This window comes from Diachasma alloeum, unplaced genomic scaffold (genome assembly GCF_001412515.2).
Source record: "Diachasma alloeum isolate Michigan unplaced genomic scaffold, Dall2.0 Dall_scaffold_00183, whole genome shotgun sequence".
NCBI lineage: Eukaryota > Metazoa > Arthropoda > Insecta > Hymenoptera > Braconidae > Diachasma > Diachasma alloeum.
The window spans coordinates 1284219-1290979 of record NW_021680349.1 but is presented as its reverse complement, the minus strand read 5'-3'; the positions used below and the strand labels follow the sequence as shown (position 1 = coordinate 1290979).

The 6761-nt window shown below is 37.1% G+C and overlaps 1 protein-coding gene across 1 annotated transcript in view; it reads left to right on the top strand.

Annotated features, from left to right (window-relative positions):
- Positions 1-222: 222 nt before the first annotated feature.
- The window catches only part of LOC107047213 (LIM domain only protein 3), an 89909-nt gene continuing 83370 nt past the window's right edge, over positions 223-6761 (top strand). Inside the window, exon 1 of the mRNA XM_015269965.1 lies at positions 223-441. The gene's annotated coding sequence lies outside the window, so the exon portion shown is untranslated. The remainder of the gene's footprint in view (positions 442-6761) is intronic.

Genomic DNA, 6761 nt, shown 5'->3' with positions numbered 1-6761 from the left:
ACAAATACGACGTTTTCCTTCAGTCCCCCACGTTCACTTTTTTCCCTCCCCAAATCCTCCTCCTCTCCACCTCTAATAACTCCACAAAAGTGTATAAGGTACTCTGTTTTAGTTTTATCAAGCTGACACGCGTTTCTACCCAACGCATGCGCCCCGCGCCGACAGCCGGTCTGTGCCTGAACATTGCGCGTTCCGTTTCCCCTTACACAACGAGTTCGACCGTCGGCGCGAGAGGTACAACCTCAACGTCGACACTCAAATGATTATCAATCGCTGAATTCTCGATTGCCGAGGCGCGTGTGAATTCCCTGTGAATAATCCTGTGAAATTAATATTTTTTCATCGTTCCGAATCATTTAATCAACTTGTGAACGTGTCTGTAGTGATCAAGTGCTGTGTTTACACCCGGGAATACGCCAGAATCGTGGATGAGTAGATCTGGTGAGTATATTTTCGTATCTTCGGGGGGGAAAAATGGCCCAGGAAATTTCCGGTTAATTTTATCGCCGTCGCTCACGGGGTGGATTAAACTCAGTTTGCCACTGCGATTGGTTTCTTTTCGCTTTCCTGTCTGCCGGGGAATGGAGAGATTGAGAGAGGCGGAAGTCAATCTTCGCGGCCGGATGTGGTTCACCCCCTTGACTCCCTCAAGACCTGAATAAGGTGGAAATACTCGTCGACGAGAATCTTCGAACAAGCACCTAAATGAAATCCCCAAAATTAAAGCCGTATATTAACTTGCTGCCACCCCCTGGGCGCCCACTCCGCGCGCCTCTGGCAAATTAAAAAGCAACATTTTATGATGCTACCGTGGCATACCGGTCTACGGGATACTTTTTCTATACTTACGGTGGGGGTTGGCGGGATATACACGTTTTAGTGGGGGTGGGGGAGGAGAGTGGATAAATTCTGCTGGGGTTTGCGGAGTTGAAAACTCGGGGCTCCTTTTTTACTCTCCATTGTCCGTAAATTGCGTTTTTAAATTCGCTGGGGTGCCACGTGGACTGGAATGATTTTTTTCTTCGTGGAGGTATTTTGGGTGGAGTGGGTATCAAACCACTTCGCAGGGGAAATTACTCCTGTGTTCGCGGTAAAAATTATTTTTGCGGTTGAAGTAATTTGTTGTTGGGCGAAAAAATATATAATTTGGTTGATTGGATTGTAGTTTGATTGATTTGAACGATTTATTGAGGTATGGAGATGAATGGCAAAATCAAAAGTCAAAAAAATTGTAGATATTTCAAAATGAATTGAATTTAGGGGTCTTGCAATCTTTTTTCGTACTTGGAAGGGGGTATTTCGTGAATTTTAAATGATTGCATCAGTTGAAATCAATTACACATGCAAATTGTTCGTGTATTTCATCCAATAATTTGTTTTCATGGTTTTTTATTTCGTTTTTACAATTGAATAGTTTGTTTTTATGCGTAAACTCATAATTTTGTTAATTTTATTAGAATACATTTGAATTGAATGATTTGTTAATGTTTAAAAATGAATATTAACACGCGAAAATTCCACATATTTCCAACTAAATTGAATTTCGATTTCTCTCCATTCAGTTTCCATACGAGGGATGTGGGTGTTTTATTCATTTCATGAAGAACAGAGATTTATTTGGAATGTTTACATTACTAAAAATTACATTTCCATGCATAAAAAACTATAATTTAATCAATTAACTTATAATCCAATGGAATTGAATGATTCATTGATGCATAAAAGTGAATATTAGCACCCGAAAATTCCACATATTTTTAAATAAACGAAAATGAACTGTCAATTTCTCCCCAGTCTGTTTCCATACGGGGGTTGGGGGTGTTTTATTCATTTTACGAAGAATAGAGATTCATTTGGAATCTACATCAGATAAAATTACATCTCCAGCCAAATCATTCGAGTATTCCCCCCAAAAATTTATTTTCCTTGTTTTCAAGTCTATTTAAAAAATTGAATAATCCATTTCCAAGCATAAAAATCCATAATTTAATCAATCAAATTATAATTCAATCGAATCGAATGATTTATTGATTTATAAAAGTGAATAAAAACCCTTAAAAATTCCAAATGTTCCCAAATAAATTCAATTACAGTTTCCCCTCACCCTATTTCCACACTTGAGATGAGACTACTTCATTTGCAATACTCACGCCAAAAAAATCATTCTCCACCCCCGTCATTCAATTTTCTGAATGAAATAATTTATTCTCATCCCAAAAATTCATAATCCCATCACTAAACCATAACCCAACCGAACCGAACAATTTACCGATCTTCAAACGTGAATGCACCCCCAAAAATTCCAAATATTTCCAAATAAATTGAATTACGATTTATCCCCTCCCCCTACTTTGGAAGAGCCGGGAGTCACAATCGTAGAACGGTTCCGTGGGAGGGGGGGAGGGGGGTAAAGGGTGTATAATGGAAGTTGAAATTGGTTGGGCCTGTCCCGGCTGGGCAAGCACACACACACACACACACACACACACACACACCCCTCCTTCCCCTTTCCCTTTTGTACACAAACACATCCACATTCACTTGGAGCTATACGAGCTATCGAGGGAAACGCATTCCATGCCGAAATTGCTTCGCACTGCTAGCGATATCCAGGCGGTTGGAATACAAGGCTCCTCTCCTTCTCGATGTGTTGGGTATATCGGGGGGGGTTGAGGTTAGATTTCCTGCAGCGTCAAAAAATACACGGTTAAGCCCAAGTGAGGCGAATGAAACGAGTGAGGTACGGGGTGAGGTGCAAAGATAGAGTGAGAGAATGTGAATAGTTGGGGGCGGGGGAGAGGCGGTGGCGGCGAGGGGGGAGAGGGGTGGCGTGCGCGCGCGGGACGTTGATTAAAACCACCCCGACGGCGTGAATGTCGACCAGGGACAGGGGGCAGGAGGGGGAGCGGGGAATGAGCGTGAGCACGAGAGGGGTAGAGCGAGCCAAGGCGTTGCTTGCTTAATTACTAAAAGCTAATCAATTCCAGTGGAAGTAAAGTTTAAATTGCAAACTAAAGTATAGCTTCCCGACGGTAACCCACCTACCCCCCTGCCCCCGCCGCCCAGCGGGGGCCCACCCCACCACCGCACTTTTCTCTTGAGCTGGAGCGATATTACTCGCCGAATGCATTCTGCAATTAGCTCGGGTGATAAATCATTTTGGAGGTATTATAAAAAATATAGAGTGGAGGGAGGGGGGAGGGGGGTTTAATCAATTGCGTGTGATAGAAATTTAGTTTTTTTTTATTTTTATTGCGCTAATTCCGCTGGAATTTTGAGGTGTCGTAGTTGAAAATTGAGGGTTCGGGGAAGAAAAGTTAATTTAGGTTAATTATTCTGTGTTAGGTTTAATTATTTGATGAATGTATTCTTGAATTTTTAATTAATTGGATTGGATTAAGTTGGGTAAGTTGGGGGATTCTCTGTTTTTTGGTGCTAAATCATTTGGAATTGCTTGAATATTCAGTAAAACTCGAAATTTCACGTTTGAAATTCTTTCGTATTTTATTTTGTCTGTAACTCTCAAATTATTGGATTTAGAGAAAAACGTGATAACAACTTTTTGTAGAAAATTGTGTGGGCTAAAAATGAATTCTATTGACATTTTTTCCAAAACTCAATAATTTTCGTGATATTTACAATTTAAGTCACACCGAATTTTCGATTTTCAGATGAAATAAACGAGTTTATTCTAGTTCATGATAAAACTTTTATTCAGACTTAAACCTAATTTTCATTCCCATTTTTATTCACTTGAAGTGAATAAAAATGAGAATGAATTGGTCAAATTTTTAATATATCATCACTCTACAACAAGACTTCATTAGTTAAAAATTAAATCATTTTTTATCCAACGAAGAGAACAAATTCAACAAAATGTAATAATCCTTCATTCAGACTGAACAGATCATCTATTTCATGTAATGAAAGCAATGTCATTGAAATAAATACACTTCATTAATTCCCAACAAAAAAAAATATCTTGAAATAAATTGAAAAATTTCAAATATTTTCTTTGAGTGCGTTACTTCCCCGGGTGCTCCCTCAAAAATTAAGCTGAAAATGGATGAATGAAATAGCTTTCTCCCCCGTAATTTCACCATTCTTCCGAAGTTTGAAAGGAAAGCCCAGCGGGTTTCATATACGCGGTCACGGAATGTCTTGAAACAAGCAATAAAGTCAATGTCGTTACCGGGCGATTCAATTCGCAAGACACATTGCACAATTTCACATACAATTTTACGGGAGAGCGGCCAGGGCTCCTATTTACTTCATGGGTATACTAAATCCCTTGGAAATGTCGGTTGGAGGGGAAAGGGGGGAGGGGGGAGGGGAGGTGTAGTGCCCCAGCTACACCGTCTTGTCGTGTGTCAACCGTGCGATGATATCGCGCCGGGGAACTACCCAGTTAAAGTGATAGAATGCGGGGACAAGAGAGGAGGTACCAGAGCGCTTAAAGATCGATGCATCCCCGCTGGGCAGAAGGCTATTGCCATCGGGTAAATCCAACGAGACTCACTCGAGTGCAACGAACCAGTGGCGCAAATTTTTATTTATTTACTTCTATTGTTTCTGGTATTTTCATTCACTGGAGGCATATGGATTCCAGTATTGAATGACATTTCCTTCTGAATTTATCCGTTAATTTTAATTTTAATTATTTAATTCAATTTTGCTTGAGAATGCAAACTTTTTCTTCGTTTAAAATTGTTTATTTAGTTTATTTTTTAAATGTTTTTTTTTCCTTTTTTCTCTCTTCATACGCAGAATATTCTGTTTACGTCAGTATTTCTTTCTCCAATAGTGGCTAATGACTCGTTCGATTGCATTGTTTTCCTTGAATTTTTATTATTTAATTCAATTTTTTTTCAATTTAAATTGTTTACTTAATCGATTTTTTACTATTTTTTTTCCTCTTTACTCTCTTCATACGTAGAATATTCTGTTTACGTCAGTATTTCTTTCTTCAATAGTGGCTAATGACTTGTTCGATGTTTCCAAGAACTGAATAAAATAAACTGAAAAGAAAAATATAAAAAAATAATAATTGCGTTTGTTAACGAGTCAATAAATCAGTTGCAAATTTTTTTATTTTTTTATTCATTTTTTTTCATTTTTATTCACTGGTGGTAGATGAATTCTAGAATTGAATGAGTTTACTGTCTGCATTTTATCACTTAATTTTAATTTTAATGATTTTACTCAATTTTTTAATGTTTTTTCCCTTATTTTTTGTTTTTTTTAACAGTATGATATTCTGTTTTACGTCATTATTTTTTTTTCAATGAGTAGCTAATACAAAAAAAATGTAAAATAAATAATTTAAAAAAGTCGAGCGAAAAGTCTAAAAAAAATATAAAGTTTGAATTTGTATAAAAGTTTCGTTACAAGTCATTTGAATAAACCCATTTGTTTGATCCAAATAAAGTTTATTTAACTGAAATAAACCATTCATCCGGATCTAGCTAATGAATTACTTAATCATCGAAAAGCACCTGAAGAAGATTAAGTTGAAATGAAAATAGCGAAAAACTAATTCCATTTGAGTCGAGAGTTATGTATAGTCGGGTATACATGGTAGTCCGTATAGGGCCAGTAAAGCAATCACATTAGAGTCCAGTGGCCGGAGGGTGAGGGGGAGGGGGAGGGGGGGATCCCTCCAATGCGGCTCTGTAATACTCCCAGCGTTTCACTTCGCCTCTCAATATCAACGGTAATTAAATTTTCAAAACCATTTTTGGATTGCCAAACCACCGCCAACAAGTTTTCCCTCCATCTCTCCCTAAATTTCTGGTTTTATGGGTCATTCGAAATTCAATTAAAGCGAATTATCTGGAGAATTTTGGGTGAATCGTGAGTAATAACTGCAGCATTGAAAGTTCGGGGGTAATTTCCGATGATAAATATATTCATTCTGCTTATTTCCTGAGAAGTTTGAGGAGTTATTTGTTGAGAAAAATTAGTTTGCCGATATTGCGAGGACTAAACGATAGAATGGGACTCGTGAGCACCATTTTTCATCGTCAATTTGCCCAGGTTTATACTGACATACAGAAACTGTTGGATAACTACTCTGGATATTTCAAAGGAAATATTTTAAAAATATTGATCCATTTATTGATTTATCGATTTATTAGAAATTTAAAAATAAATTCACCTGAATATGAATAATTTATCTTTCATCAAGCCTAACGTTAATGTCGTCATTAATTTATGACAAAATCAATAGAATGGTCATGATATTTCCTCAAATATCAGTAGAAAAAATGTCACTCGTCAAAAATTTTCTGAATTTAACAAGAAAAATCGAGACGAAAAATTCGAATTATAAAAATAAAAAATTCTTTTATTATTATTATTATTTAAACATCACCTTTAGGATTTCCATTTACTTAGCAATGAATTGAAAGCTGCAGAATAAAAATTTTATTAAAATTATTTATCCAATAATTATGAAAATTAATGAAAATTAAATCATTATAAAAAATGCCAATCATTCAAATAAAAAATTCCATGCTCCACTTAATCTTGAATTTCATAAACAATCCATGCAGTTCTCCCTTGAATCTCCCAAAATCCCAGACCCAAATCACCAAAAATATCCCTTTAAAAAATTCAATTTGCTTAACAATGAGCGTGAAGATGCCGGAATAATGATTTTATTTGTCCAAGATTCTCTCGTTCATCCCCCCATTAACCGATACCCCCATTTATCAACTTCACCTCCATCTCTGGAGTATATAACCCCCCCCCCCCCCCCC